The sequence below is a fragment of the Ovis aries genome, chromosome 13, assembly GCF_016772045.2.
Source record: "Ovis aries strain OAR_USU_Benz2616 breed Rambouillet chromosome 13, ARS-UI_Ramb_v3.0, whole genome shotgun sequence".
NCBI lineage: Eukaryota > Metazoa > Chordata > Mammalia > Artiodactyla > Bovidae > Ovis > Ovis aries.
In genome coordinates this window covers 20,304,123-20,320,695 of record NC_056066.1, presented here as the reverse complement: position 1 = coordinate 20,320,695, position 16,573 = coordinate 20,304,123, and the positions used below count along the sequence as shown (strand labels likewise).

Genomic DNA, 16,573 nt, shown 5'->3' with positions numbered 1-16,573 from the left:
ACTTAAGGGACCCAAGCAAGGGAAACTGGCACTTGTTTTTGCTCCCTGATGCTGTAGCACGAGTCCCAATGAAATCTTGGTCGAATTTCTTGTCTTCCCTCTTATCAATTTCTATTGATTAAAAAGTTCAAGAACCCAAATTAGTAATATTCTGAATGTCAAAGTTTGGTCTGCTAGCAGTACAATATTCTAATAGATGAATAATCCAAGTACAACATGACCTGACATGACAAGACATAATGTGACATATTGCATAATCTTAACAATAACAACAGCAAAAAAATGATGCTAACAGTAAAACAGAATGTAAGTCAGTTGATCACAAGGACAAGGCTTAAACTGTATGTGTTGCTCTTTGCTATTCCGGGCACAGTCCTTATTGGGAATTCAAGGTTAACAAATCATAACAAAGGATATATAGCAAATAAAAAGGGAAAATATATATAATTATGTTTATGTCCCCAAAATTAATATTTCAGGGTCCAGTATTGTGTTTTTATGACAAATTCACAAGTAAATTTGGTCACTGAATCTTATAATCAAAAAGGTGGAATAGAGGAGAATATGTAATGGAATGGCATCTAGAAAATCAAATAAGATGTTCCAACTGATTTATAGCATATAACTGAAATACATATTTTACAGATTTTTTTAAAAATATGGACTGAATGAAAAAAGAAATGCTTGAAGAGGAGATTCAAAGGAGTTACACATTCATAGTCTCACCCTTTTCGGAAACTACTGTTAATAAATGAGGCAGCTGACACCTCATTCTGTTGAGGGAGGCACAGATCAGTCAGTCAAGCAGCTCTTCTGGGGAATTACAGAGAGAAAGTGGAACTCTGTATTAGTTACTCTAAAATTAACTTTGTAACACAACTAACAGTACACAGATAGATATTTCAACATCCTCCCCAAAATAACAAACAAATTTTTATACCCAGAGACTCCTGTAGCTTCTGCATTGAAGGGGATGGGAAATTCACACCTAATTAATGGAAATTCATATCTTTCTAATGATTAAGGAAGAGAAGCTTTTTCAAGGTTAGTCTCTGACTATCACCAATGTCTTAGCGATTTGGAATCAAAGGAATGATTAATTAAAGATTAAAGTAGAAAGTGTTTGACACTTAACAGCATAACATGCATAGATAATGACATGCACTGGAAGGCAGATTCTTTCCCACTGAGCCACCTGGGAATATATTGCTAATTTGTCCTGTTAGTTTCCAAAGTTTATAGAACCACTTATATACTATGCCAATTACCAAAAGGGTTTTCCACCAAATGCCACCAAAGAAGGTTGTGTGATCACTTTAACCAATAAAATGCACATCATTTCTTTACTCTGACAGCAGGCCTTCTAACAAATGAGAATTAATTAATATATTTGTTCTCATTGTATATGATAGGAAAAGAAAAGAGGGATAATGGATTGACCTGATGATGAGTTATTGTAGTATATAATTTTAATATATTTGCTCTCATTCAACTCTGGATATAACATATCAAATCAGTTCAGTTCAGTCGCTCAGTCGTGTCCGACTCTTTGTGACCCCATGAATTGCAGCACACCAGGTCTCCCTGTCCATCACCAACTCCTGGAGTTCACTCAGACTCACGTCCATCGAGTCCGTGATGCCATCCAGCCATCCCATCCTCGGTCGTCTCCTTCCCCTCCTGCCCCCAATCCCTCCCAGCATCAGAGTCTTTTCCAATGAGTCAACTCTTCGCATGAGGTGGCCAGAGTACTGGAGTTTCAGCTTTAGCATCATTCCTTCCAAAGAAATCCCAGGGCTGATTTCCTTCAGAATGGACTGGTTGGATCTCCTTGCAGTCCAAGGGACTCTCAAGAATCTTCTCCAACACCGCAGTTCAAAAGCATCAGTTCTTCAGCACTTAGCCTTCTTCACAGTCCAACTCTCACATCCATACATGACCACTGGAGAAACCATAGCCTTGACTAGACGGACCTTAGTTGTCAAAGTAATGTCTCTGCTTTTGAATATGCTATCTAGGTTGGTCATAACTTTTCTTCCAAAGAGTAAGCGTCTTTTAATTTCATGGCTGCAGTCACCATCTGCAGTGATTTTGGCGCCCCCCAAAATAAAGTCTGACACTGTTTCCACTGTTTCCCATCTATTTCCCATGAAGTGATGGAACCAGATGCCATGATCTTCGTTTTCTAAATGTTGAGCTTTAAGCCAACTTTTTCAGTCTCCTCTTTCACTTTCATCAAGAGGTTTTTAGTTCCTCTTCACTTTCTGCCATAGGGGTGGTGTCATCTGCATATTTGAGGTTATTGATATTTCACCCAGAAATCTTGATTCCAGCTTGTGTTTCATCCAGCCCAGCGTTTCTCATGATGTACTCTGCATAGAAGTTAAATAAGCAGGGAAACAATATACAGCCTTGACGTACTCCTTTTCCTATTTGGAACCAGTCTGTTGTTCCATGTCCAGTTCTAACTGTTGCTTCCTGACCTGCATACAGATTTCTCAAGAGGCAGGTCAGGTGGTCTGGTATTCCCATCTCTTTCAGAATTTCCCACAGTTTATTGTGATCCACATAGTCAAAGGCTTTGGCATAGTCAATAAAGCAGAAATAAATGTTTTTCTGGAACTCTCTTGCTCTTTCCATGATCCAGTGGATGTTGGCCATTTGATCTCTGGTTCCTCTGCCTTTTCTAAAACCATCATGTCCCCTTAATTATCAAAAGTAGCCATTCAAATGTGCAATGGAGATTTATTTATTTATTGACTTATTCAGACAGTCCTCCATTTATTCAGCAAATATTTGATGCTCATACAGTTGCCATATATGACATTAGACACCAGGAATAAGAAGGTCAAAAGAGAGGGGGAACCTACCCTATAATGGTAATCATTTAATAGAGGTGAGCCCCCCAAAAATTATTAATATAAAATTACTCTAGAAACATAAAACAGAACTGTAAAACATTTAGTATACACAATTTTAAAATATATAAATATGTATATTTATATAAAATATATATCTTTTATGTAACTAAAAGTAACTAAAAATTATCAAGTCAAATTTGAAAAAGTCAGAAAAAATAAGAACTACAAAAATTATTTGAGCTTTATTCATTTTTAAGATAATAGAGCATAGCTTCCAAATATTCCAATTAAATTTTCTTTGTTTGGCATGTAATGAATTATTTCTGCTATTAATACTTTTTGAAACTTCAGCAATTTTTTAAACTTAAAATATGCTTAAATAAACATAATGCTTACAAAAGATTAAGCACATAAAGGATACAAGCACATTGAGCAAGTAAAGGATAAAAAAGACGCAATGTGACACAGGAATAATTCTGAATCAAAAACAGCAACAAAAAAGTCACTTAATGCATGTCTGGCCCTAATTACTGGCACTGCAGTCAAGTTTTGTCTTCTAACTCTAGACAAGACTAAAATATTGATTAATGATGCCATGTAGTATTAAAATCTTTCATAGTCATAATAAAAATGTTCATATATCTTTTTTAAAATGGAAAGGAGAAGCTACAATTTAGAATAATATCTGTATCTAACAGATAAATATTGGGCTGGCCAAAAACTTTGTTCAGATTTTTCTGTGTAAGCTCTTATGAAAAAACCCAACTGAACTTTTTGGTCATCCCAATATGTATAATTCTCTAAATCATCTAAATATTAAGTCTTAAAAAATTAAATACTAGAAATTTATATTCTTTAATATTCTAAACATTTTCAAATGTTTAAAATTTTACATAGTTTAATCCTATTTTGAATTTTCAAAAATAGGATGAAATAAAGCATAAAAGTGCATAAAACCTCTTCCACAGAAATATCTTGCAAATGGCTGTTATACTGGTAGTAAAATCTGTAACCAGTGGCTCTTATATTTACAAGAGGATTTCTGTCCTAACAAATGATTTTGAAGTTTAGATTAATATATTCGCTGAACAGTCATGTGTGGTTTTAGACATATATTCACTGAAAACATTTTAAACAGTATGTTCTCATGTTTTGTAGAATAATGTTTCTTTAAATTCAAAACACTTATTTCTTGATAACTTTCTTTACAATTTTAGGCAACTAACATGGGACTCAGGCAAAGTAGGCAGCTTAATGCAAAGTATCGAGATGAATAAAGCTGAAGTTATATAATTTTTTACAATCACTTTTTTTTTCTTTTTACCATTCTGATCTTGGAAACAAGATTCCAGAATCACAACCTCATTTACACTGTACAAGAGAGAAAGTTTAGTTTCTCTTTCAGTCATAAGTAAGTAAGTAAGTAAAGTCACTCAGTCATGCCTGACTCTTTATGACCCTGTGGACTGCAGCCCACCAGGCTCCTCGGTCCATGGGATTCTCCAGGCAAGAATACCGGAGTGGGTTGCCATTTCCTTCTCCAGGGGATCTTCCCAATCCAGGGATCGAACCCGGGTCTCTCTCATTGGAGGCAGACGCTTTAACCTCTGAGCCACCAGGGAATTTCTGATATATACATATATATTTATATACATGTGTGTGTATATATATATATTTTCTTTATGTATATGTGTGTATATATTTATATATATGTATATACACACACATATATATTTTTTCCCAAAAATAAGCAACTGTCTTTTTCTCTTCATTTTTTTTTTAATTTTTTTTTATTTTTATTTTTATTTTTTTTATTTTTTTATTTTTTAAATTTTAAAATCTTTAATTCTTACATGCGTTCCCAAACATGAACCCCCCCTGCCACATCCCTCCCCATAACATCTTTCTGGGTCATCCCCATGCACCAGCCCCAAGCACGCTGCATCCTGCGTCAGACATAGACTGGCGATTCAATTCACATGATAGTATACACGTGGAGAAGCATTCATAGGACCTTCAGGGTGGGTCTCATTCTCACTCACATTGCATCACCCTGCTTTAATGTTTATAGCACTCTCACCTCTCATTTTCCAATATTATCTTATATTTTAATTATTTTAGTAATTCTTCACTGTCTGTCTTTCCCACAATTTAAAGTCCATGATGACAAGAGCTTTCTCTATCTTATTAACCTCTAGATTTCCCATGCCTAAGATACAGTTTGGCATTGTGCAGGCACTAAAAAAAGCTTCTTTTTAATCAGTGGATAAATATTTAATTCAAAATGGTGAATTAAGATATTGCATGAAATTGTTAGTACTGGCTGAAAATAGGTTCAGTGCCTATTTATAAAAATTCGACTGGATTTCAGACTCTCTGAAAAGGTGAAAACTGAGGTACCATTAAAATAGGTTCAGTGCTTTATAAAAATTCTACTAGATTTCAGATTCTCTGAAAAGGTAAAAACTGAGGTACCATTTCATACCAGTCAGAACGGCTGCTATCCAAAAGTCTACAAGCAATAAATGCTGGAGAGGGTGTGGAGAAAAGAGAATCCTCTTACACTGTTGATTGGAATGCAAACTAGTACAGCCACTATGGAGAACAGTGTGGAGATTCCTTAAAAAACTAGATAAAGAACTGCCATATGACCCAGCAATCCCACTGCTGGGAATACCCACTGAGGAAACCAGAATTGAAAGAGACACGTGTACCCCAATGTTCATCACAGCATTGTTTATAATATCCAAGACATGGAAGCAACCTTGATATCCATCAGCAGATGAATGGATAAGAGAGCTGTGGTACATATACACAATGGAGTATTACTCAGCCATTAAAAAGAATACATTTGAATCAGCTCTAATGAGGTGGATGAAACTGGAGTCGATTATACAGAGTGAAGTAAGCCAGAAAGAAAAACACCAATGCAGCATACTAATGCATATATATGGAATTTAGAAAGATGGTAATGATAACCCTGTATGCGAGACAGTAAAAGAGACACAGATGTATAGAACAGTCTTTTGGACTCTGTGGGAGAGGGTGAGAGTGGGATGATTTGGGAGAATGGCACTGAAACATGTATATGATCATATGTGAAATGAATCGCCAGTCCAGGTTCGATGCATGATACTGGATGCTTGGGGCTGGTGCACTGGGATGACCCAGAGGGATGGTATGGGGAGAGAGTTGGGGGTGGGGTTCAGGATTGGGAACTCATGTACACCCATGGCAGATTCATGTTGATGTATGGCAAAACCAATACAATATTGTAAAGTAATTAACCTCCAATTAAAATAAATGAATTTATATTGAAAAAAATTATTAAAAAATTGCAGAGCTTGTCATAATAAACATTTAAAAACTGACTAACAGATAAATTCTCTCAACAGTGAGTCATGACACTCATAGAGATAATTTCCTGAGACTTACTATAGTTATTTTAACTCTTAGATGATACAAAATGGAGGAAGAATTATTTATAACAAGGACTAGACTATAGAGCTGATTGTTCTTACAAAGTTACATTCAGAATGATTCTTGCAAGGTCCTTACTCACTTAAAACAAAGGGCTGACTAACCCAATTAAAATTCCCAATCTATGATATTCAAGGTGATAGCCTCCTTAGTGGTTGATGGCTTGTTTCTACTGTCTTTCACACTACATTTGGTTCCTGAAGGAGAAAAGTGTTCATATGGGTGAACATGGAAGAACAATGGGGGAAAAAATAAAAATGAGGAGTCTTTAGGAAGCATCTGACAGGAAGAATAATAAGAGGAGGCAGCAGGTCTGAGGCAGAATGTCAGTCATGAATGATTGTATCTGTCCCTTGGCACACTGCCGTTCACCAGGGTTGATAACCACTCGATGCGAACAAAAGAACAGCATTTTATGACAAAATCATTGGACATAACTCAGCTCCCTGTCTTCCTCCAGGGGTGGGAAATAATGAGAGAGAAAATAAAACAAATATATGTGTGTGAAACAGCATATGTGTACAAAGGAATGACAAACTTCAAGCTAAGATTCCTGCACAAATTTTTCTTCCAAAGGAGACACAGGTATACAATGTTTATAAGATGTGAATAATGGTCTACTTTCCTTCAGGAAAGTATTAAAAGAGTAAAATTCTCAATTTAAAATTCTCTGAAAACCAATCCTAATAGCAGGCACAAAATTATAGGTATAAAAGTATTACTACCTAAAGAAGTATATATTATGTGTGTACAAAGAGTGAGAAAATTTTCTGACTTTAATAAATCATCAAATTCACCAAAACAGTATTGCTGTTTGTATTCAACAAACAAGTCAAATATATCCACACTTTTACACTCAAAATATATTACTAAAATATTCAGAAATAATTATCAGCCTAAAATCTGAGTATAAACATGAAAAAAGAACTCTAGGATGAGAATTGAGTCAATAACAAAAGAATAAGACTAGTCATTAAGTCACTTGGGATAGGAATTAAGTAGGAAAAATAATCTTTATTAAAGATTAGAACCCCAATATGATAAAATGAATTTTATCAGTTTTCTACATACTTAACTCATACATTAAGTCTAGGTCAGACATTCTAATTGCTGATAAAATGTTATAATGATAAGAAACACAACCTAATATTCAGCTTGTTTTACATAATCTCAAAGCAGGTATGTGCTCACTACATTGCAATATTCCCTACTGCAAGTAATGAAGGAAATGAACATCTATGACTCACATGAATGCTAAACTTTAATTTAAATAAATTATTATTACGTTCTTGTATATGCCATTAATTGAGATGGTGTCAAGAAGAAAAATAAGAAGATGTTATTATTTAGTTCAGTTCAGTTGCTCAGCCGTGTTCGACTCTTTGTGACCCCATTAACCACAGCACGCCAGGCCTCCCTGTCCATTGCCAGCTCCTGGAGTCGACCCAAACCCATGTCCATTGAGTCGGTGATGCCATCCAACCATCTCATCCTCTGTCGTCCCGTTCTCCTCCTGCCCTCAATCTTTCCCAGCATTAGGGTCTTTTCACATGAATCAGCTCTTCACATCCAGTGGCCAAAGTATTGGAGTTTCAGCTTCAACATCAGTCCTTCCAATGAACATCCAGGACTAATCTCCTTTAGGATGGACTAGTTGGATCTCCTTGCAGTCCAAGGGACTCTCAAGAGTCTTCTACAACACCACAGTTAAAAAGCATCAATTCTTCAGCGCTCAGCTTTCTTCACAGTCCAACTTTCACATCCATTCATGACCACTGGAAAAACCATAGCCTTGACTAGACAGATCTTTGTTAGCAAAGTAATGTCTCTGCTTTTTAATATGCTGTCTAGGCTGGTCATAACTTTCCTTCCAAGGAGTGCCTTTTAATTTCCTGGCTGCAATCACCATCTGAAGTAATTTTGGAGCCCAGAAAAATAAAGTCAGCCACTGTTTCCACTGTTTCCCCATTTATTTACCATGAAGTGATGGGACCAGATGCCATGATCTTCATTTTCTGAATGCTAAGCTTTAAGCCAACTTTTTCACTCTCCTCTTTCATTTTGATCAAGAGGCTCTTTAGTTCTTCACTTTCTGCCATAAGGGTGGTGTCCTCTGCATATCTGAGGTTATTGATATTTCTCCTGGCAATCTTGATTCCAGCTTGTGCTTCCTTCAGTCCAGTGTTTCTCATGATGTACTCTGCATATAAGTTAAATAAGTGTGGATCACAATAAATTGTGTGGATCACAATAAACTGTGGAAAATTCTTAAAGAGATGGGAATACCAGACCACCTTACCTGCCTCCTGAGAAATCTATGTGCAGGTCAGGAAGCAACAGTTAGAACTGGACACAGAATAACAGACTGGTTCTAAATAGGGAAAGGAGTATGTCTAGGCTATATATTGCTACTATTTAAAGGACTCACAAATAAATAGAAACAAAAATACCATGTAACTATTTAGCTTGAGTGTGAGCAAATTCCATTATATTACAGAAAAATAATACAGTACTTGAGTGGAGTTTCAGTAAAATTAAGGATCTGTGTGAAATTAGGAAGATGTTGTAAAGAGTGTAGTATTTGTATCAGGCTTTGAAACTTCACAGAATATCACCAAGGGCATAAAATATATGAGGACATTCCAAATAAAGAAAATTACATGATTGTAGGCAGTAGGCTATGAAAGTATTGAAATATTTTGGGAACCTTGAATAGTCTAATGTGATTAGAATATCAAAAGTATAAAAAAGACTGAGGATGTACAACTCAGATATAGAGACCAAGACCATACAATGAAAAGTATCTTTAATTTCATTGTGAAGGTTTAACCCAATCCTATAGCCAATATAAAGCCACCTACAATTTTTAAATAAGGGAGTAACCTGATCAGATCTCCTTTAGAAAGATCTGTTCTTTAGTAGAAAGAGCTGTAGACAGTGGGCAGGGTGGATTCATGGCAACTAATCCTGGAGCTTTAGAGGAACTTTAGAGGAAAGAAATTCTGCAGCTTTAGAGGAAAGAAAATGATGCGATATGCAAGTGGGTTGAGACAGGACATATATCATCAAAAGGTGTGACCTGCAGAGAGCAAAGCCTGAGGCATCTAGGAGTAGACATTACTGTGGAATGAATGGGAGGCTTAAGAGACTTCATTGAAAAATCTAGCTGAAACTAGAATTCAAATTCCTAATGGAACTGATCAATATAAGTATTAATACATGGTTTCCTCAGTAGTCCAAAAGCAATAACTAGAATTAGAGCAAATTCATGTAAAGAAATGTTTTTTGGAGTTATTGCCAAGCTGGGAGTTCACAGAGAAGGAAAAAGAGGATGTAGGCAAACATATGCTTGTGTTTTATAAAGAAAGAATACCTTTGATGAAATTAACAAAAAGTATAGCCTACAGTGAGAATCAGGTAACACTTCCAGAGACTATTCATCCATTCCCCTCCCAATCACCAGTATTAATCTCCCAAAAGACTCTCTCCCTACCCCAAGAAGACATGAGACAGTAATGGAAAGTGATATTAGGTCAAACTGTTCTTTATTTTGTCCACAAGATGGGGACATTGACCTAGAACAGTTGACAATGGTCAGGGCTTCTGGACAGGTGATGAGAAAGAGGTCAAGTCTTTATAGCTCCTAGTGTTAAAGGTACGCAGGTGGTGCAGTAGTAAAAAACCTGCCTGTGAATGCACGACCTCAAAGAGAAGTGGGTTTGATTCCTGGGTCAGGAAGATCCCCTGGAGGAGAAAATGGCAACCAACTCCAGTATTCTTGCCTGGGAAATCCCATGGACAGAGGAGCCTGGCAGGCTATAGTCCATGGGGTCACAGAAGAGTTGGACATGATTTAGTGACTAAAACAACAAACAACCTATTATTAATCTATTTTGTAAATAAGGAAACTGAGGCTCAGAATACTTAAGAAATTCAAAACTGAGAAAACATAGGAAGAAATATTAGGATAGAGCAGAGGTTGGACCCAGATTTATCTGAATCTAATGTCCATGCCACTGCCTGCTGCCTGAAACAAGAGAGCCAAGCTAACAAGAATTTGTAGGCAAAATATAGTTTAAGCCTCTGCTAAGCCAAATGGAATATTTCTCTTTAAAACAGTAATAACAACAGTCACTCTATAATTTATTATCTGGACATTTTAACTGCGGAAATGCAGGGTAAGAGCTAAAAAATGAAAGTTTGATTTGGTTTAGCCTTTCAATTTATTATGTATATAAAAATATGAGAGCCATACTCATTAAGGTTTAATATCATGAAGAACTGTGCATGTCCTTTGAAGCCTTGGGCAGCAGCACTGAGACCCAAATGCTTATGAGTGGTGGATTAATTACTCAGCAATAAATAGTAAGAAGTTTACTAAGGACAAGAATAAGGAATAATTATTGGATTTATTTATTCATGCCCTTGTTCCAAGGATGAAAGGTAAGGATACAAGAGTGTAATAAGATGAAACTAAGTGATAAATATGCAGTTAAGGAAAAACTCATGTGCTAAAACTTACACAGATTCTAGTACACTGGCCTGGATGTTGGCAGCAGATACTCCTCAGGGCTGCATGTGTCAGCAAAAAGAACACGTGAGTACACACACAGTCTAAAATAGGGGGGTGATTAGAAAAGGCAGAACATATTTAAATCATGAAAAAGATACAAAATTCTATTCATAGACTGGAGGTACCATAATTTCCTCTCATCTATCAAAGACTAAACTTCCAAAAATGAATGTGGGTTTAGCAGCCAAGAATGTCACAGCAGTGGAAGGAGAGGGTGGGTGGGACGAATTGAAAGAGCTGCATTGACATATATACACTATTATACGTAAAATAGCTAGCTAGTGGGAAGCCGCTGCATAGCACAGGAGCTAAGCCCTGTGCTCTGTGATGACCTGAGAGGTGGCATGGGGGCAAAAGAGGGAGGTTCAAGAGGCAGGGAATATACATATACATGTAGCTGATTCACCTTGTTATACAGTGAAAACTAACACAACATTGTAAAGCAAATATCCCCCAATTAAAAACATAAATAAATGCATCTTTTAAAAAAAATGTTAAAAAAAAAGAAGAAAGTCACGGCTTCCATGAGGCTTAGCTAGAAGGACAGTGCTGCTTTCTGTAGGTTTTTCCCATTCCTTAAACCACACAGTAAGTGATAACTAACTTCTTATTTGCAAACTTGCCTCATCTATAGTTTCACTTTCCTCATCTGAAAAAATGAGAACTATCATATTTACCTTGTCATCTTTTGTAAGGATTGGAGATCCAGTGTTTAGAGCTTCTAATACCATGTCTGACATAGAAGACATTTACATTTTACCAATATATGTCCACACAAGAACATTTATTATTAAGATCTATAGCAAATAAAAAATATATTTCTAAAACATAAATCATAATTGTTTAACTACATTATCTCTCACCCTATTTTCTTTCCAGAGAAATGTTCTAGGGGTGAAATGAAGAAAAATAAAAATAATAAAAATATATATATACATTGAGTTGGCCAAAAAGTTCATTGCAGTTTTTCTGTAACATCTCCTGAAAATCCCAGATGAACTTTTTTGGCCAACCCAATATATCTTTATACTCAATGATTAGATTAATGCCCTAAGATTCAGTGAAGAGGGGAGACTAACAAATGGGCTGTTTGCTTGTGGCTCAAAGAAGACTCTAAGGACAATAGTCTACAATCATTACTCTCCACAATGCCCTGGATCTCAGAGATCTTCACATGAAATTTGTCCTGTCAAGAAGTAGAGTCTTCACAAGTATCTCAGAGGTCTTCACATGAAATTTGTCCTGTCAACAAGTAAAGCCAAATACTCACTGGAGGTCTTTTCACTCTTACTTTCCTCTTCAGTTCTAAACAACTCAGGCCAATGCACAAAGCTTTTCTTATACAGTAGACAGAGAGGCACAGAATCACTTGTTTTTTGTTTCACTCTTGCAGTTCACTACAAGCCATCACAAACAATCACACCTTTCTTCCAATTACACATTTGTCAACCTGTGGCTTATACACACACACACACACACACACACACATACACATACACAGCTTCCCTGGTAGCTGAGCTGGTAAAGAATCTGCCTGCAATGGGGCAGACCTGGGTTCAATCCATGGGTTGGGAAGATGCCCTGGAGGAGGGTATGGCAACCCACTCCAGTATTCTTGCCTGGAGAATCCCCATGGACAGGGGAGCCTGGGGTGCTATAGTCCACGGGGTTGCGAAGAGCCAGACATGCACAGCATAAGCACAGCACAACATACACACACCAACACACACTCACACACACACACACACACACATATAAAGTTACATGCATATAGGTATGTACAAGTATATACACATAACACCATACTTGAGTTTGACTCTCTGCAACCCAATGGACAGTAGCCCTCCTGGCTTCTCTGTACATGGAATTTTCCAGGCAAGAGCACTGCATCTTCCTAATCCTAGAATCGATCCCACATCGTTTGTGTCTCCTGCATTGGTACACAGATTCTTTACCACTGGCGCTACCTAGGAAGCCCCACATATATATGCACACATATGTGTATATACCATAACCTATTCAGTGCTATTTCTTTTTTTAACCTTGTTGTGTAACTTAAAAAAATATTTTATTTTTATTAATATATTGATTTGGCTGGGCCAGGTCTTAGTTGCAGCACGCAGGATCTTTAGTTGTGGCATGTGGGATCTAGTTTCCTGACCTCCTATCTTGGGAGCTTGGAGTCTTAGTTATTAGACTATCAGGGAAGTCCCTACTATTTCTTGAGTGTCACCAGAAGCCATTGTTTTCTCCCATAAGTGTGATGTACTAATGATAAACGGAAGAAGGAAGAAATCGTGGATAACAGATGAAGTTCAAACTCAGGTAAAAATCAAAATAAACATTATTAGTGTATAGGAATGCAAGGGATTTCTGCGTGTTGATTTTATATCCTGCAACTTTACTATATTCATTGATTAGCACTAATAATGAGAAAGTAGAAAAAGAAATTAAGGAAACAATTCCATTCACCATTGCAACAAAAAGACCAAAATACTTAGGAATATATCTACCTAAAGAAACTAAAGAACTATATATAGAAAACTATAAAACACTGATGAAAGAAATCAAAGAGGACACTAATAGATGGAGAAATATACCATGTTCATGGATTGGAAGAATCAATATAGTGCAAATGAGTATACTACCCAAAGCAATCTATAGATTCAATGCAATCCCTATCAAGCTACCAGTGATATTTTTCACAGAACTAGAACAAATAATTTCAAGATTTGTATGGAAATACAAAAAACCTCAAATAGCCAAAGAAATCTTGAGAAAGAAGAATGGAACTGGAGGAATCAACTTGCCTGACTTCAGGCTCTACTACAAAGCCACAGTCATCAAGACAGTATGGTACTGGCACAAAGACAGACATATAGATCAATGGAACAAAATAGAAAGCCCAGAGATAAATCCACACACATATGGACACCTTATCTTTGACAAAGGAGGCAAGAATATACAATGGAGTAAAGACAATCTCTTTAACAAGTGGTGCTGGGAAAACTGGTCAACCACTTGTAAAAGAATGAAACTAGATCACTTTCTAACACCACACACAAAAATAAACTCAAAATGGATTAAAGATCTAAACGTAAGACCAGAAACTATAAAACTCCCAGAGGAGAACATAGGCAAAACACTCTCCGACATAAATCACAGCAGGATCCTCTATGATCCATCTCCCAGAATACTGGAAATAAAAGCAAAAATAAACAAATGGGATCTAATTAAAATTAAAAGCTCCTGCACAACAAAGGAAAAACTATAAGCAAGGTGAAAAGACAGCCTTCAGAATGGGAGAAAATAATAGCAAATGAAGCAACTGACAAACAACTAATCTCAAAAATATACAAGCAACTTATGCAGCTCAATTCCAGAAAAATAAACCACCCAATCAAAAAATGGGCCAAAGAACTAAATAGGCATTTCTCCAAAGAATACATACGGATGGCTAACAAACACATGAAAAGATGCTCAACGTCACTCATCATTAGAGAAATGCAAATCAAAACCACAATGAGGTACCACTTCACACCAGTCAGAATGGTTGTGATCCAAAAGTCTGCAAGCAATAAATGCTGGAGAGGGTGTGGAGAAAAGGGAACCCTCCTACACTGTTGGTGGGAATGCAAACTAGTACAGCCACTATGGAGAACAGTGTGGAGATTCCTTTAAAAATTGCAAATAGAACTGCCTTATGACCCAGCAATCCCACTGCTAGGCATACACACCGAGGAAACCAGAATAGAAAAAGACACATGTACCCCAATGTTCATCGCAGCACTGTTTATAATAGCCAGGACATGGAAACAACCTAGATGTTCATCAGCAGATGAATGGATAAGAGAGCTGTGGTACATATACACAATGGAGTATTACTCAGCTATTAAAAAGAATACATTTGAATCAGTTCTAATGAGATGGATTAAAGTGGAGCCGATTATACAGAGCGAAGTAAGCCAGAAAGAAAAACACCAATACAGTATACTAACACATATATATGGAATTTAGAAAGATGGTAATGATGACCCTGTATGCAAGACAGCAAAAGAGACACAGATGTGTAGAGCGGACTTTTGGACTCTGAGGGAGAGGGAGAGGGTGGTGTGATTTGGGAGAATGGCATTGAAACATGTATACTATCATGTAAGAAACGAATTGCCAGCCTATGTTCGATGCAGGATGCAGGATGCTTGGGGCCGGTGCACGGGGATGATCCGGAGGGATAATGTGGGGTGGGAGATGGGAGGGGGTTTCATGTTTGGGAGCTCATGTACACCCGTGGTGGATTCATGTCAATGTATGCCAAAACCAATACAGTATTGTAAAGTAAAATAGAGTAAAAATAAAAATTAAAAAAAAAATCAAAACAGCCAGCCAAAACTGTACTAGTAAAGCTAAGAATAAGGGAAAGACTCATTCTTAAAACTAATAAAAAGGGCTGAAGTTTATCTCACATTGTCAGTTAATATCTGTTGAAGGGCAGATCTCCATTTGCTTGGAAATCCCCTCAGGCAGATGAAAGATAGGGAGGAAATAGCCCCCAATCACTTTTTAATGATGTGATTAAATACGTAACTATCATATTTAAGATGGCAGAGCTCAGAATAATTCAGGTCAACTATCAATACACTTTCGGAAAAGTGGTCCCTCTGTTCGAATCCTACCCTCTTAACCTTTGTTGTATTTTTAAAAAATTGTGTATCTTTGTATCTCTTGATGGTCAATTTTATTCTCAGAGGCCTATACTTCTCTGGTACCTGATGTTAATCTGATGGCTGGTATCAGCTGCCAAGCAAAGCTCAGAATTTTATCACTTTTCAATAAAGTCAATTTCCATACTCAGGAAGCAATCACTCAGAGAGTGATTTTTAAAGCAAATGTTAATACTTAAACCCAACATGATCGGGGGAGTTTCTAAATACAGAAGCAGATTGTAGTGTATTGTCCATTTCACAAAAGCAATAAACATCTTTGTGTAATATTTTAATTGTAGCACTGCAAGTTACTTAAGCTCTGGTTTTTGAAGGGTCCCAAGTAAAGAGGCAAATCTCATGATAACATACATGCTTCTGTGTAGGACAGTCAGTAAAACCTCTTTTTTAGTTTTAAATTAAAGTTAGTCAAGAGTATGTTAAGCAACAACTAGCGTAGTTCCAAAATATGAGCTAGATTTCCAAACTCTTGGCTCATTTAATTGAATATATATTAATAGTCTAAATTGTTTTTCTTATTTTCTTTTGTCTTATTTTAGCCATGCATACTACATCAATCTCTTCTGTGATCAGTTTCATCCATATTTTTATGTCATCCATGTTAGATGAATGCCTAACATAAATGATTCATATGACGCAATCATCTCATTTCAGTCTTAACTTTCCAGCCTGTTCCTAGGTCAAACTGTGTTTATTGTTAGAATGGTCATCCTTCTGCTGATTACAATTAGACTTCTTGGTACATCCTGATCTTCATGAATGACAGAAGGAAGTGCTTTGGGGTGACAAGAGGCTGCCAATTATATGAGTCTTTTTTAGCCTTGATAATTGTTAGGTTCTTCACATCACATGGGGAAGGAACACACAACCTTTTACTCAGTAACTCGACCCCTCAACTTATTTTTTTCCTCTCTTCATTACTGACGCCAAGGTTGTTT

At 36.6% G+C, this 16,573-nt stretch overlaps 1 protein-coding gene across 3 annotated transcripts in view; it reads right to left on the bottom strand.

Annotated features, from left to right (window-relative positions):
* The window catches only part of MALRD1 (MAM and LDL receptor class A domain containing 1), a 600,846-nt gene that overhangs the window by 255,464 nt on the left and 328,809 nt on the right, over positions 1-16,573 (bottom strand). The gene's annotated exons all lie outside the window — the stretch shown is intronic.